We start from the raw sequence: 27,824 nt of genomic DNA, 5'->3' as shown, positions 1-27,824 counted from the left end.
GAAGAGCCACACTGTCTGTGGCACAACAGCCTCCTAGTGACAGTCTGTGTTACAAGTAAAAAGCAGCATAATGAGGCAGAGATCTGTTCCTTGTGTTTCTTGTACATTTTTAACCAGCACTTCCTAATGCCTCAATGCTTTAGTCTCAGCTTAATGCCAATATCTAACTTATTCCCTGGTGCCCTGAAGAGGTTCCTGGGCTGACAAGAGTAACAGGTGTAATGCAGCTCTTCCTTCTGAAAAAGTGCATGACTTGTCAAGAAAACAGGACTGATACAGTACAGAGAGACTGCAATTGCCTGGAATAGCCGGAATTGTGTATGTACTACAATATTAGGTGGATATTTTTCTATAGTATTCTAGACCGAGCTGGCTGATGGTCACATTTCCTTACTCACAGGTGCTGTTTCAGTTTGACAGAGATTTCACACTGCAACAAACCTAAATCAACATGAAAGTGCTTATGTAGTGACTGCTCAAGTAACACCCATGAAAAACAGTTGACAAAGTAAATGTACATGATGTACTTAACTAGCATGTTTTCTAGCATGCGTTCAGGTTAACTGTGTGGGTAGGTTAAAAACCGCCATCTCTGGGTATGGCTCTCCCTAACAGATCCAGTCATGATCCTCGCTGTCAAGCACAGGAGAAGGCAAGCAGAATCTGCAAGTAGAGGAGGAGAAACTTGGCAGAGCTTTGGAAAATTTCAAAGCAAACCATGACAAAATCTCCAAGAATTACAAAATTGCCTTCCTTATAGGAGTTGCAACATTTTTTGAAGGGCAGCACCTGGACACTAGCTACCTACCTAGGTTCTTTCAAAATGAAAAGGTAGGATTTGGGTTTCATGTTAATTTGAGGAGAATTGCAATGTATTCGGAGGACTCAGTTACATTCAGTTATAGGTATTCCTGTTTATGAGGAGAAACCATTTTAGTTATTTGAGAAAAGCAAATCTATAAATAGCAGTACAAATCTGCTGCGGATGGGCAGAAACTCCATCCCTTAATCGGAACATTTCATGCTTTGGGGCACTTGAAATCTGAGTCTGACTTTTGCATCATTAAATGTTTAGAGTCCTCCTACACAAGATTGTAAAACATGCACTTTTCAGCAGATGTTACTTAAGTCAGATTCCTTCTCTCTCTATTTCTCTACCTCTCTCGTTATTCCCCCTTCTTCTGCTGTTAAATCCTAAAGATTTTCACAGAAACCTCTTTTTATAGATGCTTTTTATTAGAGCACTATCATTGCTAAACACTTCTATGAAATTTTCAATTAGATTGTACCCACCTACAGACCCTGTGGTATCCTGTTAAATTTCCAAACTTTACTTTATACAAGTTTCTCACTGAGCACATTTTAAATGTCAAATTATAACTTTAAGCCTGTGATGGTATATATAGTAATTTCATCCCCTTCCTTCCAGCTTTTTGAGGAAACTTTTTCTTCCCTTTTGCACATGAAACCTCCACAAGCTGTCTGCTGTTTCCTGTCATAGTTCACAGAAAAATCTCTCTTTTGAGAGATATAAACCATTAAAAAAAAAAGCAATAAAAGGAGATATTTGAAGGTTATTATTATGTAAAGGGAGCAGAACTATTATGTAAGAGAAGGAGTGCTATGGAGAGGAAAGAGCACAAGATAATCTGCAAACTTAACTCCTTGAAGGCCTGAGGAAAAGATTACATCCTTAAGAGCCTGTGTATTCTTCTAATAGTATCAGCCAGGTTGATTAACAATATTGTCTCTGCTGGAAACCTTCCTTCACTTGATGTATCCAGCCCACGGTGAGATACGGTGATGCTGCCACTGCAGTGGTAAATCATGTTAGAGCTAGAAAGTGTTACGGCTGTGTGGTGGTGAGATCAACCTGAGCAGACAAGATTATACAGCCCTATACTTTTTAAACAGTAAATTGGACTGACACCTACCTCTATTCCTACGCACCCATACTGTCCTGTCAAGTGTATGCTAGAACAGCAACTTACAGAGAAACTTCTAAAAGTTGAAAGCACCGTCTAAGACTCTTTCATTTGGAGTCCTTCAGCTGCTCCATCCTGCAGATGGATGAAAATGAAAATCAGCAGAGGCAGGACCCTTGGAGAAGCAGGCTGTTTTTCTGATACAGGCTTCCTGTCTTCACAGGAGTCAGTAAAATTGCATTGCAATTACCTACTGTATTCATTACTTAGCTCTGACCCTGCTTTGCTTGTTTGGCATTTATCACGTATACACTTTACATGAAGACTATATGCTGGATATACAGAACATGCAGACTGAAAGGAGACTCCCAGCTTTGTGTTCCTAAAAGAGGCTGGGTAGAAAATCCTCCAGAAAATGAACTGCTGGGGATTTAATAGGCTGGCTCTTCTCTTGAACAAATCATACCCGAGTGCATTAACAGAAACACTAATGTAAGGTTCAATGCTGTTAATGTGACCACAGAAGCATTCTTATTATTGTATGCAAAACACTTAGTTTATACTGCCCTCTTCTGTAGTACACTGAAAATGAAAACAGAATTAAGGCCAGGAATTGCTCTAAGAAAACAAAATCCAATTTACTAATAAAGATAGCTCTGTTAAATTCTCCTTTCAGGACAGCTTTTCCTTCTGGTTCTTATTTGTAAAAACATTGTCCCTAGCCAGAATATAACATATCTTATTCACTTTTTCATTTTAAGTTGGCCTTTGCTAATAGCTGTTCTGCAGAGTAGGTGTCACTTCTCAAAATACCACTGTTACGTAAAGCCTGATTGATACAAGGTAAGGTGGGCAGAAAAAAAAGTTATCAAAATCTGACTGTTTGAAAGAGAAGAATGTATTTTTGTTTAAAGCAGTGGGAGGGCATAATTACCTGCACTGAGGATAGGAGAGATTTCAGCTCACTTTGCCAACATGAAGGTCTGTAGAGAACAGACCTCCCTCTTCTTGTGCTCTCCCATACCACACTGCCGTGGAATACCCAACAGGGGTTTCCAAAACCCCACTGCAGCCTTAATGTAACAACCAAACAACACTATGCTCTTTATCCAAAGACTGTCAGCAGTCAGGGTGTTTACACCACACACATAAAAGTCTATGAGCGCTGAAAGACGTGCAGTGAGAAGGTGGCTGGATGCATGCTGCGCTGCCCGGGCTGCCCTGGGGCACCTTACCTTGCCATGGGGAAGTGAATGGGGTGAGGAGGTCCTGAATGTTCCCTGGCTCTGAAGCTGATAGAAGATAGGGTGAAGATTTGAAAAAAAAAAAAAAAAAAAAAAAAAAAAAAAAAAAAGGAAACAATGAAGCCTTGGCGCACAGAATTTATTTCATATTCAAGGCATGCTGCTTGTTAATGGATCAGAGAGAAGCTGGAAAGTGATGCTTTAAATAAAGTTTGATGTAAATTTCCAGCTTCCTTCTTGCAGGGGATTTGGTTTGGATTTACATCTACGTTTGAAAGGTAGCTCTCAAAGTCCTCCCTTTAAACCCCTAAGCCAGCTGTTTGCAGCGTTTCATTTCTCTGAAACCCTGGGAATCCTATTTTCTGTGTTATCTCTGCCAAGCTGTCAAGTCTTCTGCAGTTGCGCAGAGGTTTTGTAAAGGTTTGGTTTGGCCACAGAAGGCTCTGTTCTAGTCCTATGATGAGGTTTTGCCATGCAAGTTCATTAAATTCAGTCTATCAAGAAGCTCTTTTGCTCACTCAGTAAATTGTAATGGAGAGCAGGAAGGATTTGTATGTACACAGCATATTGCAACCTTGATAAATATTGGAGCTGGTGTTCAGATAAAGAAATCCAATAAAAGGCACTCTTTGCTGAACAAGTTATTTTAAGACACATTTTCACTTCTTAATGATCCTTCAATTACCAGCTTCCTGACCAATAATGAGAACAGCTGGAGCAAACCAATTTACAGGGACACTACTTGACATTTTTGTAATTTTGCTTTACATCCAGTATTCTCACACTGAACTACCAGAACAGTGATACTGCAGCACAGCTGATATCACTGTTCATCTGTACATGAACATAACTCTTTTGAAATAACCTGTCAAAGCATTTAATTTAAGTAATGGTGCTTTCCAACATTTTAGTCTCCAGTGCTCCAATGGCTTTACTATTAATAATATTTGTTCCAGTATTTATCCTGAGAGAAATATACATATATATATATATATATATACACACACACCAGTGGACCAGAAAACTCTTTTCCCTTGAATGTTAGCACATCTTTGGCTTCCCTCTTTTCTCCTGCAGTGGAAGATCTTTCAGAAGTGTTATGGAAAACTGACAAATTCCCTGAATACTTTACAGCACATACTACTTAGGCCTGCTTAGCTCTATTTTTTGAGACTTTTTTTTTTTTGAATCTGTATTAATTCATTGCTTTTTGCAGGGTTCTCCTTGCTAATTGCTCATACTCTGTAGTATTTTTCTAGTTAAATTCAGGTTTCTCTACTGTTATTCTGATCACATTTCCTAGAGAATGTAAATTCCCTTTTGTATTACTTGGAAGCCTACAACAAAAATAAAAATTCATTAAAACCTAGAATTGAGTTTAAGCAGAAAAATTCAGATCAGGTGCAAATTCTGTCAAAGTTCGAGTGTAGTCCAACAGAGGTGCAAAGGCTCATTCCACTAACCTTGATGATATATACGGATTTCACCTGCACTTAGGTGATAGGGAAGAACAGCTGTTCTCCCTCCCTTGTGATGGGTGGCCACTTTTTAGTATCCATCCTCCCCACCCTGCGGACAGGAGCCCTTTAGTGGGGATGCTGCTCTAGTGTGGAAGAAGGAGAGGATCTCCCCTATGGCAGGGAGCCAACCTGCAAATTAGGGACCTCCCCCCCAGCTTGCTCTCTCCTCCCCTTGCAGAGCTGAGCCCTGCTAAGCTGAGCGAAGCCCCTGCCTCATGCAGCACTCTGGCACACCAGCAAAGCAAAGGTTTTTCCCTGCTGTTGACCAAAGTACAGCATTTTCCTCAGCCACAAGCTGAGGCTCCTCAAGAGCTCCAGCTCTGTTTGCAGTGAAAGGCTTTCACTGAATAGAAAGCCTCAATAGAAGCAGCCGCTATGTGGGAACATATTGAAAACAGCGATTGACATCACGCTTTCTTTCTTCTGTCTTCCCTAGTGCTGAAACCCCAAGCATTGCAGGAACATGTCTGTTACCCTCTTCTCTGTCCCTTATTTCCCCACTCCAGTGATTAATTCTTTTAGGAATAACGTGAAGTAGCCATACCCAGGGCAGAAGGCTTGTACCTCCCAGCCCTTGCACTACCACAAGTGTACACCCACGTTTTGTGGGTGTCCTGGGTGGGGCCCAGTCCTTGGCCAAGTCCCTGTATACATATGGGGGACATGCGCAAGTGTATGTGTGTGTGTGTGTAAGGAAGCCTCTAGCAGGCTTCCCAGTCTGAGATGTTCTCTGGTTTTATCCTGCCGTTATGAAAACAGAATAAGAGTCCTTGTTACAACCAGCCTCTTCTGCTGGCACTTGCTGGTCAATTTGTCTAAAACTTGGTTGTGGTTATACCTAGTTACAGTGGTAGTGAGAGAAAGTACAGCTGTAATGTTGAGAGTCATACCGTATCTCTCCCCTCTGCCAAATCTGAGATACTGGGAACTGAGAATTTGTTTGTGGTCAACATCACTCAGAGAATCACTTTTCTTCTCTTTCTTTTCTTTTTTTTTTTTTTTTTTTTTTTTGGGGGGGTGGGGGGGGGGGGGGTTGCAAGGGAAATGATTGCTAATAGAGCTGGTGCTACAACAGCATCTCTCCCTGCTACGATTTCTAAGTGTGTAGGTAGCATAGCAAGCCTATGGAAACCTTTTATACTTTTGCAAATTAAAAGAGAACAGCCACTGCCTGTTCACAAAGATGAGAGCCAGAAAGTTACGAGGAAAGTACTGTTAACCACTGACTTCTGAAACCTTGATGAAAGAAATTCACTAATGAAAGCCACAGTAATCAAAGAGACAATAACACAAAGAGGAAGAAAGCAGGATTTTTCTAAGCTAGGCAACTGCACTGGTTAGGGGTAGACCTCTCAATGTATCTTTACATGTCTGCATGTATTTGCTGAGGTGAAAAGGACTTTGAAACATGTCCTGGGATTGTACATTGCTCTTTATTATAATTATCAGTGCTACAGCAGTGCCTAGCAACTCTAATGAAGTACCAGGGACTCTTTGCAGAAGCCATAATGTTAAGGAGAAATTGAAAGAAAAAAGAAAAAAAAGAGAAAAAAAAACCACATGATTTTCCATCTTAAGCATTTCAGAGAGTATGAAACAAGCACCCAGACTGGGACTGCGTCAGCAGGTTTTAAAATATGGGTCCCTTAAGAAAGAATATGTGCAAAAACCAAAGATGATCTTTTATATTTTTAACTGGTAAAGGGAGTCATGGGGAGGTCCTAAGCAAAGAAGGGAAAGAAATGAAACATTAGACCAGCAACAAGGGAAAGTGAGGCTATTTTAAAAAGGCTTGAAGATACCTTCATTCACTGGGGAAGAAAAGTCCAGTATCAAGCTCTCAAAATATTATTTCCACCTCCATTCCCCATGTTCACATATTTCTATCAGTCTGGTCATGGTGTTTCCATACCATCCTCCCCTATTCAATCTCTAATTGTCACTGTGCTATTGATCTCCCGCCCAGCTGTGAGTGGTTTCTAAGAACAGCATACAAATCATCTAGGGGACTTTGCCCTCTCTGCTTAGCAGTTTGGCTTCAGGTGTGAGTGGTGTTTCCAAATCTTGTGTTTTTTTCCCCCCCCAAAATGAGTGCTGTCACTGGTTGACTGTCACTCCCTTCTCTGACTTGATTTTTCCCATCTAATCAAAGAGAAGCTTCTGCTGTGGGCTGAAGCCATGCCCTGTGGCTCTTCTGTTCCCCAGCCAGGGCCAGTATTTCTGGAGATCAATACTCTGTTTTCAGTGACCGTATTTTAAGCCTTGTTGCTTTTCTGTATAGTTCCTTCCCTGTTCAGTGCTTTGCTGAAACCTTTCTCGTAAGACTAATGCCTTGATTAATCAATAAGTAGTAAGACTGAGGTAATTCTAGAGCCAAGAGGGGAAATCCCAAGGGAAATACTTTTTGTGCTTCCTTTGTCTGTAAGACCCACATGAAGTTCAGAGGGCTAATTAAAGGGCTTTACAGAAAGCAAGTACCGGAGTACTGAATTTTTGCTCTTCATCTTGACCAAAAGCAACGGCTGTCAGCTCACAGCCCAACATGAAAATCCACTCCCTGCAGGGAGCACCATGAGGTAGAGTAGGTCAGTCCTAGTGACCAAATAGCTGTGTAAGTGAAGTGCAAGGTCTGCAGAAATAAAGTGCAGGAAAAAGTGAAGGTTCATTTTAATGGTTCCTTCAGACATGAATTGGAAGAGTGGCAGGAGACCTGGATGAGACCTGCAGACCCTACTCCTTGCACCAGAGGAGACTGAACAGTTATTCAACACCTATATGTGGGACTTACGATTTTCATAGAATTGTAGAATCATTCAGGTTGGAAAAGACCTCTAAGATCATCTAGTCCAACCCTTAACTTAGTACTAAAGTCTACCACTAAACCATGCTACTAAGTTCTAAATCTACATGTTTCTTGAAGACCTCCAGGGATGGTGACTCAACCACTTCCCCGGGCAGTCTGTTCCAATGCCACAACCCATTCAGTAATGAAATTTCTCCTACTATCCAACATAAACCTCCCCTGGTGCAACTTGAGGCCATTTCCCCTCGTCTTATCACTTGATGGTTGGGAGAAGAGCCCAATCTGATTTTGTAGCCCATGTATTTTATCCTAGAAAAATCATCTGCTTCCCAGGCTGCAGAACTCCTGCCTGTTTCCCTTGTGCTGTTGGCAATCTCAATCTCATTGAATCTTAATGTACAAGCCCCACAGTTTAATATGGATATTGCAGTCTTGAACTACTGTCAACCTAGTTGGTCTAGACTGCAGCTTTTAGGAAGGTCTGTCACGGCCATAGGTGGCCGTAGGTGGTGCTTTCAGTTCAGGTTCACTGGCTTGTCTGCTTCTAGCCCTTGGCAGGGAAGAACACACAACCATGAAAAACTTTGCAATCATAAAGTTGTCAGACATCTCCTAGCTGTTAAAAAGTTCAACCCTTTGCTGAATTCAAGAGATTTGTGAAAGTTTTGCCAAGAGCATTGTGAAAGTGTTTCTCCTTATCCACCTCCACACATGAGCATGCATCTTGATGGAAGAGGTCAGACAGAGCTAAAAACATTGCCTTTCTCTAGCACTATAGAAAGACACCTTGAGCTGTTTTGCCATGCTCCACAATGGAAAAGTACACATACACAGCTGACATCCAAATACTTACTGCCTCTGTATGCAGCGATTCCTAATAGTTGAATTCTGTACTAAACCTTCACTTTTTAAAAGTTCATTATGTGGGAGAGGATAAAGCAGGGACAGCACAACCTTATTCAAGAGCATAAATGGGTTTCTCTGGCAACCATCATCAAACTTCATTACATAGTAACTAAGTGTAGAAGCAGCTATATTTAGGTTCTGGGTCTGCTATTGCCCTAACTTTTCCACTGCAGAAAATTAACATGTATCCACACACCCATCCTCTGCCAGTAGGGCAGAAATGTGTCTTTGAAATCTGAAAAGGTCTGTCTGACCATTTTCATGCTCCTTCTCTTTGTAAGGTGGTGGTTGTTGTTGTAGTTGTTGCGTTTGGGGTTGTTTTTGGTTGGTTCTTTGGTTGGTTGGTTAGTTGTTTTTTTCTTTTTGTGTGCCTTTCCAATTCTTCACAAGTTTCTCAGCCTACTCCAGACTTTCCGGTTAGTTTTGTTCATCTGTGTCTACAGGGGGCAACAGATGCCCTTTGTGGTGCTTTCTTGAATCCTAAGTCCCAGGTGAGTCGCAACTGCATGCTGAGACAAGACGTGGCTGGACAACATTCCCCTATGCACCCTGCACTGAATTTGAGGGTGCAGGTGAACAAGCAGAGCTGCAGTGCACTACACTGGCCTTTCCAAGGTGGTCAGTCTGGGGACCTGAACCATGGGGCTCCTTGCAGGGCACATCAAGCCTCGGAGGACCTGGAACTGTTCATCCTACTCATAGGGTGCAGAGCCCAAGCACTCAGAGGCAGGCTTCTGATTCCATTTAAATCGTCCTAAATGTCTTTCAAGTTCAGAGCTTGGCTTCTTCTGTGCCTGGCGTTCTAGCAACACTCCAGCTAAAGAGAGAAGTCAGATGTTTGTTTACGGAACATCCCCAGCACCACCACAGATGCATAATACATGGAGATAGGGTAACAGCCCCACTTATGATCTGAGCAGATGGGACTGTATGAACAAAAAGAGATATGTAACCACCATTTTCAAATTGCCCGTGGAATCTGAGAGTGCAACAAGTTAGAAAGTGATAAATATCACCTTCTGATGACCAGCTTCCAATAAAATGTCTCAGTTTCAGCACCCAAAATAGTGGCATCTAAAATCACGAGTCCCTTTTCTGAAAGTGTTGGTTCTATATATAAGACAGAGACATCAGCTAGAGTAACATCCAAGGGAGTTAAAAATAATTCTGAAATATTCTGGAAGAAATGAGCTATGAGGAACTTTCATGATGTCTTTGTAATTTTTAATTTCTATAGAATTTCTTACTATCACTTGATTTCTGTCGTCATCCTTTCTCTTAGCTTATTGAGAAGAGGAAGTTAAAACAGCTATGTCAAGAACAGTAACAGTTAAATAAATTACTACAAATCAGATCAAAGAAAAAAGATCTTAACATTCCCAAGTACTAAGAAATAATGTATATACACTGCAGGGCATTATCTACAAACACTAAAGACAACAACAATACTGTTTATGCATATTTGGCAGATAAATCACAAACAATAATGATAGCTTGACATCCAGAGATTAGCTCACGGTCTCATTATCTGCTGAATGAGCTTAATGTTTTTTAAAATTACTAGATCAAACTTCAGTCTGACAGAGGTATTATGTAAGTTTTCTTCCAAAACACAATCTATGCCAGGTGCCCTCCATCTCACAATATTCTTGATTTTTCCACTGGTTATTTGGCAGACCTCTGGGCAAACCAGCAGCAATTTTACAATCCACAAAACAAGTTTTTGGCATAATATTCCATCACAAGTTGTATGTTTACTTACAGCTCAAGATGATTAAAAGTTTTTTTTTTTATAGAACCCAAATGGTTATATTAACTCCCAATTTATTTACACCTTCCTCTGGAAATGGAATTTATAATGAAGTTGTTGAGAGATGGACTGAATGAGGGGACAATAAGTTGGGTCAAAAAACATCTGAACTGTCAGGATCCAAGGGTGGCGATCATGGGTACACAGTCCAACGGCGGCCACGTACCTGTAGATTCCCTTAGAGATCCATACCGAGGCCAGTACTGTTTAGAGTCTTTACTAAGGCAGTAGATGAGGGGAATGAGTGTGCTCTCCACAAGTTTTCAGGTGATATAAATGCAAGAAAGCAGCCAATATGCTGGAGAACAGGTTGGAGAAATGGGCTAAGATGAACCTCATGAAGTTCAAAAAAGGGAAATACTAAACCCTACCCTGGTGAGCAGTAACCCCAGGCACAGGACAGGCTGAGGTCTGACTGGCTGGAAAGCAGCTTTGGATATAAGGTCTGGGAAATATGGCTCAATGTAAGAAAAACATTTTTACCCTGTGAGTAGTCACACACTGGGGGAGGTAATGAGAAAGGTGCTGGGATTTCTATTTCTAGAAAAGCCGAGCTGGACACAGCCCTGAGCGGCCTGCTGTCCTTGGCCTGTCTCTGAGCAGGGGGCTGGACAGGTGACCTTCAGGGACCCCCACAGCCTCTGTGACTGTGCAATTCTTCTAATTTCCCTTTAACAACCACTCTGCTGGGAAACTTCTGCTCGTCCTTTCTGCTGAGCACCAGCCAGCTTTCCTAGCATGAATTATAAATTTTACTTACTGATATCTGTATTAAAAAAAACAAAACAAACAAACAAAAAAAAACAGTGAAAACACTGCACTAACTATGCATTCATGACAAAGGCAAAATTATTTCCTTGAGCCTCAAAGGTTTCCAGTGTATAGGACAAAAGAAAGGCATCGACCTCAACTCTCTCTAATTCCAAAAATGAAGGGCAAGACTACCTATCCTATTGCAAAATGTCACCAAAGACAGGTTAAAATGCTAGGATGCTTTCAGAAGACAATAGCACCTTCCAAGCCATGTTCCTTCCCTGGTGTTAAACCTGGTGTGAAAGGCTTATGATACAGCTGTGCATCCAACTCCACTAGAACCACAAAAGGCTAAACTCTCAAAGGTGCCACAAGATTTGCTTAATGGAAGCAAGATATTATTTTCTACTCTTAGTCCCCCCCCAAAAAAACACAAATCCTGATCTTAAAGGTTCTGTAGCCTGAAAAACAAAGTCAGAAGTAAAAAGCAGAATTTTGTTTCCTTTAAGGCAGTATTAACACAGTTGGAACTTTTTACAATGATTAAAGAAAAAAATCATGCAAAAAACTGATTTTAAACTTTCAGCCTATAGAAACTCAAACTGAAAAAAATCAGCCAGTTCTGTGTTTTCCAGTTTAGGACTAGGCTGCATTACAAGTATTTAGGCGTCTGATGCTAGTGGGCTAGGGGTTGCTGTTACTACTACTTACAGCAGTGGGGGTTTTTAGCTCATACGAGACCAACAATATAACAAGCAGATGAAATGTGTGGACTGTTGCTTACACAACATCAACATCTTTATAAAAGATATGCATCCTTTTTAGGCTTTACATGAATTCTGTCACAGACTTCCAAGAATAAATAAACCCTCCCCTGCCTCGCTAACATATCAGCCCAAGCATCAAGCTGTAGCCTTACCTCACTTACAAATGCTGATTCCAAAATGCTTATCAACTTACCGAAACAAATATTACAAAGAGATTAAATAGAATGATATGTTTGCATTCTTATTTTCAAAAACATATGAACCTAACATTTGCCTTCATTTGGAGAGGAAAAGATAGATCAAAAACACCTGTCCTGATTACTCTCCAAAAGCAGCCAAGTGAGGGTTAGCTAGCATATTCTTACCCAAATCAAAGCAGCCACCACATCTTTAAAAATAATGTGAATAAATTGAAGTCCAAAGAAAATACTAATACATGTTAATTCCATACCATCCCATCATCCTGTGAGAAACTTATATAAGGTGTTTTTAAAATTCTGTGTAATATTGTAGCTTTTCTTTTTTTTTTCTTTGTCTGAGATGGATGGTGCAGAGAAATTAACTACCTTTCAAATTATGACTGTCTTTTAATCAAAGTGTGGAATTTAAATAGGTTTTTAATTACAATACAGTCAAGAAATGTACAAAAGGAGGAAATACCACACTTAGGTGTTCTAGCAGAGAAATTGCTGGAAACATTTTGCTGTTGTATGTTGCAGACAGCTGGAGCACGATTATTCAGCAGCCAGTGCCACAGACATTATCACGATGGGCTTAAGGTGCTAAGCACTTTGACACTGAGCTCACAGCATGGTTTCTTTGAGAAGAAAGAGTTAAAAAGAAAGGTTCTCCTGGTGGAGAAATGGTGTTTTGGTAGCATATAGGTAGTCGTCATCCAGAAATGTGAGGAGAAAGCAGAGAAGAGATGCGAGGCTCCTTTATGCACCTGGCTGAACCCACCTGCCCAGAACACAGTGTATTCCTGAGGAGTGCTTCAGAAAGGTTTTGTGCTCTCTTGTAAAGACAGGTGTAGAAAAGTGCCTGAAGGGTTTTTTCAAAGCCTGAATAGCTTCTCTTATACAGTAAACCCCTGCTTTTGATAACTCCCAAGTCCTTGAAACTGAAGCACAAATGGCGAAACACAAAGAGCAGGCAGTCGTGACACCTGCCTCAAGAGGCTGCGCTCGAGGCTGCTTTGCCTCTTGTTTCAGGCAGACAGGAGGCAAGTCAGGGCTGCTGCTCCAGCACTCCTGGGGAAGTAGGTCTGGAAAACTCTCCTGGGGAGAAGTGCCCGGTTGCTGTCCCATTCCAGAGGGGCTGTGCACTACCAGCACCAAGGTGCCGGGTGTGAGGGGCTGCGGAGGATCACTGGATAGCTGGGAGAGGCTTGTCCTCTGTTCTTGGCATGTCATGGCCTTTAAGGAAATGCTAGGCAGGGTGAGGACTGCTCAGTGCTCTGGACCAGAGGGTGGTTTGCAAATGTTTATTAAGTGACTTGATTGTTAAGCGGCTCTTTTAAGGAAAAAGAGGTTCTGCCTGCACACACAGCTGCACCCTGTCCCACAGGCCCTCTCCAGCCTACTGGCTGACACTGGAGATTCCACTAGGGCTGGGGTGGGTGCCAGAGGATGGGGACTTGGGGAAGGACTGTTGCAGAGATATCAGGGGCCAAAGAGAGCACAGGCCATATTGGTGACAAGGGCACCAAGGCTTGGGGCACCAGGCTGGGCTCTCCATGGCACACTGTCACGGTAGGGATGGCTTTCGTTGCAGCTGCCTCTAGAGGGCTCATTGCGTTGTTGGAAGGCACCAGCCTTTGTTCTCACTTCATGCAGCATCGCTGCCTGAAAAACGTTTTGTGCCTTGCTTTGCTTTTTAACCTTCTATCCATTCCCGCTAAAATCGCCGATGGCTTGGCTTCCAAATTGAAGGTGTGAGTTGCAAGAGGTCTGTATGCCCTCACCCTGGCATCACTGGGGTGCAGCGCATGCACCCCATCGGGGAGGCAACAGGGAGTATCCCCTTCACATCTTGCAACCCTCTGAGAGTTTATGGCCTTAAAAACTTCACGACTCTGCACCTAAACCCTGCTTGTACCTGCACTTGTACCACCTGCTCGTACCAGCACTTCTGCTACAGAGCTGGCGTGATGTGGTTATTTGTCCTGCTGCCCAGGATGGGCTGCCAGAAGCATTGAAATTCAAGACCAGTGCCACTAACGGGTTTTGCATTTGAACAAAATTTCTGATCAGAAAAAAAAAGGGGAAAGACAGACAAAAAGTGTTCCTTTTTTTTTTTGGGGGGGGGGGGGCAGCAGTTACATTTACAATAGAATCTGTGAATAAGAGGCTTTAACAGTTAGCACTGTTTAGTCATTCTTGTGACTTTCCCTGTGAACTGCACCATAGTTGACAATATTGGATTTCATCTACAATTACGTTGCCCATTCGTTAAGCTTTATCCTAATGCAGGGCAACCAGTGAGGACCGCTTTGCAAAGGAAGCAACATAAAAGATTAAGCTATTTGTTCTGGCTACTGATTCTTCCTTGATTTTATAAGCTTCAGAAACCTCTTGATTTCATCTGGATTTGGTTTAGACTAGTCAGGGTGAGATCCTCTCACTTATTGTACAGCTCCTCCTTATGTGGAGAGTCCAACCTTTACTCTTTGCAGCTTTTGCCATCTCCTTCTGAAGTCAAACGAAAGGCTCTTGTTGGCAAGATTGGAAAGGGACAGACTGTTATCCCCCAAAAGGCACACGTGACTTAGCAGTGGTCCAAGACTCCACTGCAAGTCAATATTGCCGGTTGAGTTCATTGCTTTCCCCACGGAAATGAAATAGCTTCTGGCAGGGAACAGCCCCTGCCATAAGGAACAAAGCTGAGACTTTCTGGCTACTGGAGTTCAAACCTCTGGCATAAATCAGTGAACACTGTACACAAAGGCAGTATAATAAGCCCTTACTGAGGCAAGAGTATGGGTCAAAGCAAGAGGCAAAACACAAACACCAAGCACCAAAAGGGAACAAACATCTGACTCTGTAGTGTTGTGTGCCAAATGCCCCAGCACACGACAGGACGCTGTCATGTTGTTGATGGTATTTTGTCATAATTATGTGCAATTTGCTTACAGACCTTGTTCAGCACAGATAAAATAATGATCAGCCTCTGTTTGGCTTCTCACTGAGGAATGACTGTTTCAGTCCTGAAAACAGCCTTTGTAATCTGCATTCTTTAGCACCTCCATGGTGAGAGCATGAGTGTTTGTACAGGCGTGGGGAGCCAGCCCATGCATTTCACCAGCTGCCAACCTGATTTCATGCAGTCTTGGAGGGAACAGATTCTGGGGACTAATCACAATTGCTCCTGTGCCCTTGATTGATAAACTTTGTCTTATGGCTCCATGCAATTGGAAGGCCAATTTGCATGTATATTGCTAACGATTATTCACTCATTATTTTTATTAGGGAACCATACAGAGACCTCATCTGACAAGCAATCCAGTAGGTGCTGTATAAACATGAAGCTTTATGACAGTCTTGCCGCAAAGGCTTTCTGGTGCCTAAGAGGCAAACAAGAGCTTGATCACTCTGATTGTATACAGTTGCTGCAGAGCTAAAAGGAGCAGGATCCTTTCTGCAAACTGCTCTTTATTTGTATAGAGTTCAGAGGCAGCCACATCTCTTGAGGGAGCAGAGGGAAACACAGTAAAGTCCTCATAAGCTGGGCCACATTCCGCCTTTGGGATCATTTGGGATCAGGTTTGCTGGAGTTAGGCACTGTAGAGTCCAACCCAGTGCATGAAAATATGTGAATGGTCCACATGGAGTTCTGCAGTCATTCCTGTGCCTCTTCACAGCCACTTCCACTTCGAATCACTGTGAAGTACACGTTATAACCACATCCCGTGGGTTTCCATGGACTATACAGGCCTTGGTCTTCTCACCTAGCTCAGGGTGATTTTTTTATCAAGGTTTTAAGCAGAACTGCCCCATCCTTGAAAACTGACTTATTGCATAACACGCTATTTCATGTTAAAAAGAATTATACAGTCATGAAGTTCATTCCTATAAGCATATTAAAATAGTCAGAAGTTTCCTTTCTGTTTTTGATTATACAATTAATTGAACATTCACCCCTCTTTCCCTGATAAATGAGATAAGTAATATACGTCCTAAAAGAATTTCCAGTGGCATTGAAACTTGCACTCCATACTGTCCCTAGTTAGTGGTATGCTGTGAGACTATAGCCATCAACTTCATAACTTGATAACCCTCTAAAGTTTTGTGGCTCTTTTTCATAATGAAAGACATATATAGCAACTAATTTTGTCTCATTCTCTTTATTATACAAAGAAAACAAAAATCTGTGTAAGGACCAAAGTTTCCTATGAAAAAATGTGTAGTGTCTTACCCCTTATGTTTTAGCTTCACAAAATACAAGGTCTAAAAGCTTATAATCAAATAAAAAATGTCTCTCCTTTTTATTAACCTATCAAATCAACTGTCAGAAGAGTGGCTTTCACTGAAGATGGTCAGTTTGCATGCCTTCGGTGTAGTGCAGACTTTTATTAAAATATTACAGCAGTGACTGTGTTCCCTCAGCCTCCATAATTCATTGAATCAGATTTTAAGACAATATTAAAGTCATCACTAAAACAGTGTCCTCGCTATTAAAGTAGCTAAAAAATTTGTTGAAAATCTCTCTCTGCTAGTGCCCAGTTAATAAGTTCAATTTTATAGCCTGACTAGATAAACCTGTGAATATAAACTCTGAAACTAATTCAATTTCCAAGTAGAATGTAAGCCATGTTATCAGTAGAGTTCATAAAATGAATAGATTCCAGTAATATACTGAAACCTCCTCCCCCCACGTGGTGGCTGAAATGTTAGAGCAATAACAGCAAGCATTTCAGAGCTTCCCTGCTGACTATGCTCATTCAAGGTGATGGAGCTTAGCTTTATTTAGTGAGCCTAATTTCCATTCATTGATGGAGAGGTCGTGCTTGTAAGCAGAGAGACCTTCACTTGCAAAAGAGATTTGGGTAATTTCATCTCAGCAACTTGAGACTAAATTGGGACAAACATATCTGTGGCACAAATGTACTGATTGCCATAGAAATATCTCAGGTTTAAATGTATTCTATCAGTACCCAGGGTGATTTTAGCCAGAAGTAGTTACATGCAATATTCTTCTATATACATACATACTGACAGACAAACACACAGGCATGTACGCACATGCACATGTAGAAGGTGTGTCTATATGTACATATTGTATATATAAATGCTATGTATATATGTCCATTTATTTCCTAGGTACTCCTCTATAAGATGCTCAGCTGCTACTTCTGCAGGATAAAAATTCTAGTAGTGCTATACAGTATGCAAACCAATATTCACTGGAAATTCCAGACATGTCATCTCAGTAATGGATATTCTATATGCATAATGCAAGGCAGTATACTGCTTACATCTGAGCAAGCAAAGCTTTAATTTTTGATGTTGCATAGATGCTTTTTATTGTTGTCTTCCACTTCTTGAAGTATATCAGCACTTCACAAGTGTTACCAGAAGACCTGCCCAACATGCAATTGAACATCTGGATCACACTCTCATTCCATTAGGCTGAGTATTCCGCATGGCAGAATTATATGAGTTTATCCTGAAAACAGCTGTTCAGTTTGATGCCAAAGGTTGAATGAAAGTTTTCTAAATATTTCAAACTTTTGCTTTAAATTCGTATAACATGCTACTATCTCCTACAAGCTGATGGGTGGACTACCTTCAGAGGCACTGCATTTCTGTTTGCCAAAATAAAATGTGTGCACCAAGGGTGCAATAAATTTAACTGCAGTGAATGGCCTTTTGGGGTCATTTCGAGGGAAGAAAAAAAAAAAGTTAATTTCACTTCAGAGAATGAATATTTTATGCAAGATTTATGCTTAGGGCAATGTTTTGTTACTGGTATTGTGTAAACCCCACAGAAGTGAATGGGTCAAAGACCCAAGAATGGGACAGAGGATGCAGATGACAAACAGATGCCTGAAATTTCTTAAGAAAAAAAAAAAAAAAAAAGCAGTAACTGGACTGCTCTGTGTGCCTATGCACACAAGTACACTTATGTTAATACCATCGTACATGGACCACTATAATCAAATGTATTTAACAGTTCTGGGCAGTACAGTTTGGCCTTAGCACTGGACTGGCTTTGAGAAGCTCTTTGCATGTGACATTTCTTTTCCGAAAATACAGCTTGCCAAAAACATCCTCCCTCTTCTCTGAGATTCCCCATCCATGAAAAAGTAACCATGTGTCCAGTGCATGCATAGGTTGTATCTAGCTCTGCACCAAAAATATGAAGCTCCTTGAAAAGAGTATGAGCAGGATACAAATCACTCTCATCTAAGTGTCAGAGCTCAGACCTTTCTGTTTATGTATAAAAAAAGCTATCACAGGCCATCTGCAAAGTATATTTTTATTCTCTGTAAGGTTTCTTAACAGTATTCAGGACTGATGTGCTAAAAGTTTTCTTCTCCACTAATAGCTGTTAAAACCAGAACCTAGCCATATCAGAGATGAGCCCTGTGCATAATGGAAAGCTACATTCACCTGCTATGCGTGTCATGGCCCACTGATGGCCAATGGAGTGGCTCACCCTCAGGAAGAGGAAAACAGCATAGCAATGAAATTCACCAGGCTGAGATGAGCAGCAAATTTTGCAGACTTCTGTTTTAGTGTTTGCTCTCCTGCTTTTTCAGTGCCTCAAGTAACAGTAATAATTCTGTGTGTAGAACATCAGTGGCAAAGTAAAAAAAGGCTTACACATAGCGAACCTTCTTATAGCACTTTAATACTTCCATTAGAAATTATTTGACTCAATAACATGATTAACTCAGTCTTTGTAAATAATTTCACCAACAATTCTTGGCTAATGAAAAATGTCTGTTTTTTTCTGCATGCTCTCACCTGACCCTTGACACATATCAATAGGTAATAAGCTATTTTATTCCTGTTTTCACTTCAACAAATGTCCCTTAGAGCATCACTTTAGCTCATTCATTAGAACAAATTTGAGTAGATATCTGAAAGTAATTTTCTTTCACTGTGGCTATAAAAGCTTCATTACATAAGGCGGGATTCCTATCAACATTTCAACAAGGAATCCCTTTTCGCTTCCAAATATTCCACCAGTCTAACAACTTTTATATTGCTCCTCAGGGTGGCTCTAAGTCAACAGCTTCATTTCCCAAGTCAAATAGCTGTATGCTTGCTTATTCTACAGTATGTGGGCACTTTGCCCCAGAAAACACTGTAATTAAGAGTTTAGACAAGACCTTGGCACTAAATTGTCCCTGAATACTGAAACAATGAATGCAGAAGCAGGGAAATAAAACACTTTACAAAAGATAAGATTGCAAGCAATAAACACTCACAGTGTTCATGTCCATTTAAATGGAGAGATGGAGCTGTTTGGGCCTATCAGGTCAATAATCCACAAATTAAGAAGGATTTATGTGATAGGCCATAATGGATTAAATCCACTTTGAAAAGGAGCTAAGGATAATGTTCAGTGTATGCAGGGGGCTGATGTGGTATATAATGATGAACTGTTTTTGAATTAGCATAGTTATTTAAAAATTGAACATACAGGTGAAATAACAGGGTTTTAAAATGCCTACATTTCGCTGGTTGTCAAACTACACGAACTTTAATGCAGAGTGTCACAATAATGAGTCAGAGCCAGGTTGGCAGAGCAGCATTTCCCCTGGGAGCGGTGCAGGACCAAGCCTCTGCTCTGCTCCTGACTCCAGGAAACAACACATGCAACCCTGTGATTTAGTGGGACAATGCTTGCTCCAGGTGCATCATATGCTGTTTTTTTTTTCCAGCTGAGTTGACCACTAGGCAATTCCTAACCTTTCAAAGGCTATCGCTTGTATTGAAGGACAGTGAACCCAGCCTGGATGGGGCCACCAGCTGCCCCAGTCAGAGTCTCACTGATTCCCTACAGCAAGGGGAAATGATCTCCACCTGATAAGAGTGGGTTACCCTTTATCTGGTACAGGAGTAGTTCAGGTAGCCTTTCTGAAAATTTTGCTTTTTCTGTTTGCATTTATTAAGCAATTTACCAGCTTGATTTGGACTAGGCGAATGTGTGACGGAGGTTTTCTATGTCCTATTCTGGCCAAGCAGGAGCAGAATTTCTTGGGTGTGTTATGAAGCTGATGTAATGACGTGGGTAAGTGTTTATTTTATTGTTGTATGCTTCAATAAGTCTATAAGTAGTAGCAAATATGAGTTCAAGTTCTCTTCTACCTTCCTGGATAGTAGTCTATGTCTGCACTGTCTTCTCATCTAAAAAGTCTTTCCTATTTCCACAGATTCTTGGCTCTGGCTTTCTTAGTTTCCTACCCCTTCCCTCACACTTCCTTCCTTTTCCAAGTTTTTTTTTTCTTTCTTTTAATTATCTAAAATATTGGAAAGCTTCTATGCTGCAGTCCTAGCAACAGTAGTTTCTTTTCTTTTTCTGCCTCTGCAATAGCTTGGAAATATTTCATAATGACTGTGTCTGTCAAAAACATTACAAAGCATTAGACCAGTTTTTCATTATCTATAGAAAACGGGCCCCACAGCAAGTTAGAAGAGCTGAATTCAGCGGTGTTTAGCATCTAGGATGAGGAGATGAGGATGTGGAATACAACAGGTACCTCTTACAGAGAGGCAACTCCCTGTGCACGGGAGGGTGGGCAAACTCTCTAGCGTTCTTCTGGTCACACCAACTCATCTCACTTTTTCACCCAAACAGCAAAGCTCACGGTACTTCCCTTCCTCCTTCTGGTAAGGCAAGTACATTGAGAGATGTTTGAGGCATTCAGATACTCTGGATACAAGTGACTCATTGAAACTGATAAACAAGTACAGAATAAACAGAGAAGCCCTCAGGAATGCTGTGAGCTGCTCACCAGCATGTCCTTGGATGCATGCTCCTCTTCAAGTCAAGAGCTGTTCTGCTTGCAACTCAGGAAAGTATGTGGTTAAATGCACTGATCTACAGTCTTTTGTTGCTTTGGAGAAGTTCAAAAGACCTACACCCACCAGCAGCAGAAACTTGTGGGAGCTGAACAAAGGAAGGGTGCTAGGAGTCTGTTAACTGCTTGTGGTTGGTTCTGCATGCTTCTTCCCCTGATGTGTGAAATGCATGTGTATGTATAAAATATAAGCAGCTTGAAAAGTGTTTTATATTGAAATGTGTTATTTTTTTAAATATATGTATATACAAATGGAGCCTAGTCTGTTCCAAAACATGTTTAAACTATACAAAAATGAAGAACTGGACTTCAGCTTAAGCTTGATTGCCTAATCAATTTGTATAGAGGTTGGTTGGCAGAGCAGGGATAATGGTAACTTAATTGGTCAGACATCTTCTGGAAAAAAAGAAAAAAAAGTCCTTTTTTTTTTTTACTCAGTCCTTGCTTCTGTGCCTTTAGATCCATCCTTTCACACAGATATTATTTATCAGAGGAGAAGAACCCTTCAGATGCCCAAGAAAACTCACATAATCTCTAAACACAGAATTGTTGACCTTGTTTTATTTGTTCCCTTTCTTAAGGCCAAAAAGTCAGGAACAGCATCTTTGAAATGTGTCATCTTCTCATAATTTCTAAAACACCATCTTTGTCTTTCCACTGGGCAATGAAGTAAAATTATTTGTAAGATCTGAAGAGGGGAAAGGGGAGCTGTTGAGGCCTTGCTAAGCTTAACAGTTTGACATACCTGGAATTCATAGTTATTCAGTGCAGAACCTGAACAGGTACTTACCTTAGCCTTAGAGTTGAGGACATGTTTAAATATTCTTTTAAATTGGGTCCAGGATCACAGCTGAATGTGAAGAAGGGTTTCTTGATTTGCTGGCAGCCATAGAAAAATAAAGAAGTAATTTTGATTTCAGATGATGAATATTTAAAAAAAAAAAAAATCACAGAATGAAGAACTAAAAAGAATCACTTGTGGTAAAGAACTGTCTTGATTGGTCTGAAACAGAGTGTGTTTTTCAATTTGAGCTTTTTGAATAATTATTTTAAAATACTTTTTGAAAGTCATTTCAAATGAAAAAGTTGTTTTGTGCTTGAAGCAAAATATATCACTATCAAAAATGTCAGAGTACAATGTTTTGACTTTTTCAGGTTTGTTTGTCATGCACCCCCACCACAGCTATTTCTAAGAACAGATGCTTTGGTAAAATTGACCCAAATTCAAAAAATATTTCTCTATCACAGCATAGAAGCTTTTTCACTTGATATTTCAGACCAGCTATGATCTGGATGACATAGAAAATGTTAATAGTAACTTATTTCTATAACCTTCTGCCCTGTATAATCCTTCAAATGTCAGAATATGCACTGGCTACAGCACTTATCCCCAGCAAATGGATAACCCACAAGTGAGCAGAACAGCAAGATACACTATGTGTTGGTGTCAGCAGTGAGATATCAGTGTGCGATGACACAGTGAGAAAATGCTTAAATGGAGCTATTTGTCATGTAACTAGTGCAGTGACGAACACAGAACTCTGGATCAAGCTGAAGGCTGAATTTCTGGTATGTACAAGGAGCACATATTCACTGGCTATGGGAGGTTGAACATCACCATGGTGCCTGCAAAGGTACCTCATGATGAGGTCAGCTAGAAGAAGCAATAATAGAAAAAGCAAGACATGCCAGAGGAAATAGTGACCCCATTGAACTTGTTGGGAATTTTTCTGTCTACACTCCACTGCCTTTATCTTCACCACGGGACTCAGAGTACATCTTCATAGAATCATAGAATATCCCAAATTGGAAGGGACCCATAAGGGTAATCGAGTCCAACTCCTGGCTCCACACAGGTCTACCCAAAAATTCAGACCATATGACTAAGAGCACAGTCCAAATGCTTCTTAAACTCCAAAAGGCTTGGTGCTGTGACTACCTCCCTGAGGAGCCTGTTCCAGTGTGCAACCACTCTCTTGGTGAAGAACCTCTTCCTGATATCCAGCCTGAACATCCCCTGCCACAGCTTGGCACCATTCCCTGCGGTCCTATTACTGGTCACTAAAGAGAATAAATCAGTTCCTGCCCCTCCACTCCCCCTCGTGAGGAAGCTGTAGACTGTGATGAGTTTCTCTTTCCTGTTCCCCTGCAGGTTTCCCCTGGTAATCTATAGGCAAGTCTTCTACACTATCAGATCAATTGTAGGGGAATCAATTCACATTGTTTAGTTGTTGTATGAATGTATTCAAGGTTTCAATGTGTGAGGGGCAAATTATTTTAATGATAACACTGTAAGCTTCTATTTATATCAGTAAGAGCAAGCTTCATCTGGAGCCTCTGAGCTGAGCCCCTTTGTGCAGGGGTTTGCGTCCCTACTTGCTGCATAATAGCATGATTTCTATACCCTCAAACCTCCAAGCACAGTGATTCCTCATGAATCCTTCAAGCTCAACCTATGGGTGCAGGCAATATATCCTGAACATGGAAAGGTCTTAAAACAATACGAGCAATAGAGAGAAAAGCAAGCACGGAAGAATGACTTCGGGTGTCTTATATTAGCAGAAGATATCTTTATTCTTTACAATGTTATGGTGACAGGGTGATGCAAGTTTCCTTTAGCTTTCACCAGCTGAACTTTATGGCAATTTATTTGGCTTCTTAATATTTGGCCTGTGAACAGTTTGTATAGTCATTGGAGTTGTTTTGATCTTAGTCTCCAATGCTGGCCAAAGAAATTTTAGCAGCTTGACTGGAGCCCAGAAATAGGATCTTCACAGTTGACAATTCTGGTTTTATCACTAACTGACCTGAGGGTGTTTATCAGCAGGTATATTACTTTTAACAAATATTTCAGGTTTTGTCTGTGTCTTTGAATTAAATCAAACCAACATAATCATAAAATCAACGTCACAAAAAACAGGTCAGCATATACTGCTTGTAAATTGTCACAAAGCATCTGTCGCATGCTTAATCTGCTTTTTAAAGCAGGGTGTATGCCTTTGCTTAAGCCCATGTCTTAAGCTACTTCTTTAGCCCCCTGTGGTTTGACAGGGCATGATCGGAGGGCAAGATTACTTGTGCTTGTTGTACAATGTCCAGCGTAGAAGCAGCTGACTCATTATCAAGCAGTAGCTCTGAACAGGTTGTTTAAAGCTTTTAGCATTCTGACATAGGTCCTGAAAAGTTATAGCCCATACTAGCAGCTCTCCACGTAGAAAAAAATTTTAATATTTAGCAGAGCAATGCATTTCTTTTAAGAAACATCATGAAATCAGCCTCAGTCAGGACTATCCTGGTTGGTCCTTAATCACAATCATCTGACCAGCACCATTAACAAGCAGCTAAGAGAACATTGTTTTGACTGACTCTTTGGTTGCATGGTTCCATGAGTGTGAACAGAGGATTGATTTTTATAAAGGCATCTCTAGATGATTATTCTACTGTCTCTTGAACAGTGTCTACCAATAGAGGATCCACTCTTTCTGGTAAATAATATCACTTTCACTCTGTACCACTTTCATTGTCTGGGCCTGATTCCCTTGGGGACATACTGTACTGATCCACAATGACACAGGATTAATCAAAACAATATCAGAATTGGGAATTTCTGTGTTAAATCTTATGCTTCTTGTAGAATAATATTTTACCTTCTCAGTGGAAAAAGTAGGTAACCGGCTTCCATACGGGTTGTGACAATGGGCCCATTAGTCACCTCAAAATTTTAACTCTGCAAAAGTAAATGTATTTCTTCAAATCTTCTAGGGACTTCTTTTACTGCAGTTGCATATATTTGCATAGTGATTCACAGATAAGTGCATGCCAATAGCCACTTCTGTGAACAGATGTTGACTTCCAGAAGTATCAGAGTTCCATGAACAAGTATGTATTTTTGCATGTACACAGAAATGCATAATCTAGTAGTATGCTGGAAATTTAAGTTTTGCCTTCCAGCATGCGTATAGTCACAGTATGCTCATCAGCCTTTGTAGAAGTACTCCTGCCTTTCAGTAATAACAAGAAAGAATTTAGAGCAAGAAGAGGACAACCAGAAAAGAAATTGTGCTGCAGTAATGTTGCTAATAGAGACACTGTATGCAATACATGATGGTATCTTTTTTAAAAAAAAAAAAAAAAAAAAGCAACATTCAATTTTAAATGGTGTTTGTCAAACAGCGTAGTGATTGAATATGTTCTTAGTCATTATTATAACAATTATGTAGCAAATATTGAAATAACAGACATTATCTAAAAATTCAAACATTTGGTATGGGCTGTTCTAGTAACAGGTTTGTAGGAATCCACTACATATTTCCTTTGCGTGTTGGTATTATCAAGATGAGTCTTATGAAATAGGGATGTTGTAGGACAGCATCATATAGTGGAAAAGAGAATGAGTTTTGAATCAAGTTTCATCATCCTTTTTGCAGAAAAAAGCACTTGTTAGCTCAAGGGATAATCTGTCCTTCTGATGACAGAAGGTTTTTATAAATGGTAATAAGTTTCCAGGCACTAATACATTTTTTGGACCAAAATGAAATTAGGCATAATGTAGCCAAAACTCAATGTTAGGGTAATGAAATGCATATACTTCTCTCTGGTTGTGTTCTTCCCCTGGTGTTCTCGCAAATCAACAGTGCTACCCCAGGAATAGGTGTTACTAGACCAGTTTCTATAGATGCATACAAAATTTGAGATGTACTTAACCTATGGATTGTTTTTTTTTTTTGTGGGGGTTTTTTTGTTTTGTTTTGTTTTTTTAGGTTTCTTGTATGATCAACAGGGAATCTATTCACTTTTATTATGATGTTCTCTTGATGTTCTTTCAGATTATACACAGCTGGCATTCTGAACTTTGTTGCATCAGAACATTAACTACTGGAAATTTTGTTTCTCCTTTTTAATATTCTTTATCATGCTTTTGATTTGTGCCTGAGAAACCACATTTTCCATTATTAGAAACAGTCCAGTAACACTTCTTGTTTTCAACGGCAAATAATCTGAAGAAGACCCTTACCCATACAGACTGCTTGCTTTATACAGACAGGAAGCAGATGGCTCAATGAGATCATGATAAAAAGGGTTCAAAAGGGCAGAAAGAAGAGGGGAAAAATAAGGATATTCAATTCTTTATGATTTGTTCTTTAAAAGTCAGGTCTGTAAATCCTGTCTCAAAGGCTAATTTAACTTCTCCAACTGTGTACTGAGAGTTACCAGCAAAGGCAAACCTTTCCTAATGGTTGTTACATATACTCTTCTTTTAATCCCAAAACGGGTTTTCACATGACTTTCTGAAAGCCAGTCTGACCACCTTGGTATTCTGGGGGTAAGAAGGAAGACAGCATATGCAGTCACACAAAGTCCTCAGGTTTAATATGCCAGTATGTTTTTTCGTGTTACTAACAATTTGTAAGGCCCATTATGAACATGTTGCAGATGAACAACTCTTCCTATATATCATAATTAAAGCCAAAATGCAGAGCGAATTGCTACTTCATTATAATTCTCCTATGTGCCTGCCTGCAGAGGGGGATCAGCTCACGTGAACTGCCCACATTCACGTAGGTGATTATGTATCTGCAAAAGCCTGTACCTGAAAGGGTGTGTGAATTCCCTTGCAGTTGACTAGCTTGGGAGATCTCATTTCCTATTTACAGCCACAAGAATAGGGCTAATGGTCTTCTCACTGGCCCTTTATTATTGGAATTTTGTTATGATAGACGTAAATTTTGTATTCTCTAAATCTTACTAGAAGACACGCTTCACATTAACTTAATCAACATAAGTGTTTCACAGTGTCCCTTTCCATTTTAGGAAGTTTCAGTAAGAATAATTTCTGTTGCTTGTTATTTTTGCAGGTTGAAACTTTTTGTCTTGGTGACTTTGACCTCTTTCAGGGATGGAAGCTTCCCTTAATACTGCTGTTGAAATCTAACTACTGAAGTTAAATTCCAGCCCATGTTCCTTTTCCTAATTACTTAGTGATTCAGTCTCCTTCCTATACCTTGAAATCATAAAATTAGAATTGGCCATAGGCAGATTTTTCAAAATCCTACTTTCAACATGGTAGCTCCTATTAGTGATTTTATCTTGTGCAACACTTGAATAAAGCTTATGTATTCTGATTTTTCTTTAGTTCTTTTCTATGGATTGCCCCCTTAACAAGATGCTGACAGGCTTTGATACCACTTGGCACAGTCACAAAACAAATAAATAAATAAATCTGAACTTTCAAATTACATAGCCACTACCTCATTATTTCCTAGGAATGTCATACTGTGAATTGTCTTGTTTGTGAGATGCTCAGGGGTAGATGTGGCAGAGGCTTAAATTGGAATCCAAAAAATTAAAATAGCAACCATCTCTCAGCTACAATAAACATTCAGCTACCTTCATTTCCTCCATTTCATGTACATATACAAAGTGCCAGTTCAAAGTTTGTCTAGTCACCTTTCCAGTTTTATAGCAGAGACTTGGGCAGTAGAATTGTATCTAAAGATAGAGGACTTTTTTTCTGACACATCCACAAATTAGAACAAGTGAGTTGCATTAGGAGACAGCAAAATAAGTGTCTGAGTCTCCTTCATGTAAGAAATAGCTGGAAGGAAAACAAGAAGTTCTATAGAGAAAAACCTGTTTGGAGGATAGCTTGGACTTTTTTTTTTCTGTAAACATAGTCTTGACTTTTTCAAGGATTTCTGGGAAGCACAAGGACAATAGCTTACCTTGAGATTTCTCATCTCTGTTTTTCTTTTCTGGTTACCTCCTTTAGCAATTGCCTGTATAGGCTATGCTCTGCTGAGTAGAGGACTAAACAGTAAAGTATAGAGTAAATATCATCTTAAGACTCGCTAAAATATGAAGCGGATGCTTTGGAGTAAAGTATGTTGGAGCTGGCTGATGAAGAGAAGTGCTATTTAATAGATTCTCCTAAAAATAAGTGTGTATGTGTGTGTAGCTATTCAATATTTTTAACTTTCATTTTTGTAAGGTTTTTGAAGATCTGGTCTTTGGAACTTTTTCACTGATGAACCTCCTTTCCTTTATTATAAAAATAATTTTTTGGCA

At 40.2% G+C, this 27,824-nt stretch overlaps 1 protein-coding gene across 2 annotated transcripts in view; it reads left to right on the top strand.

The window, feature by feature from the left end:
* PHACTR1 (phosphatase and actin regulator 1) overlaps window positions 1–27,824 on the top strand; it is a 376,918-nt gene that overhangs the window by 14,618 nt on the left and 334,476 nt on the right. The gene's annotated exons all lie outside the window — the stretch shown is intronic.

The sequence above is a fragment of the Cygnus olor genome, chromosome 2 (assembly GCF_009769625.2).
Source record: "Cygnus olor isolate bCygOlo1 chromosome 2, bCygOlo1.pri.v2, whole genome shotgun sequence".
NCBI lineage: Eukaryota > Metazoa > Chordata > Aves > Anseriformes > Anatidae > Cygnus > Cygnus olor.
Note: the sequence above shows the minus strand (reverse complement) of the source record. Positions and strands in the feature narration are given on the sequence as shown.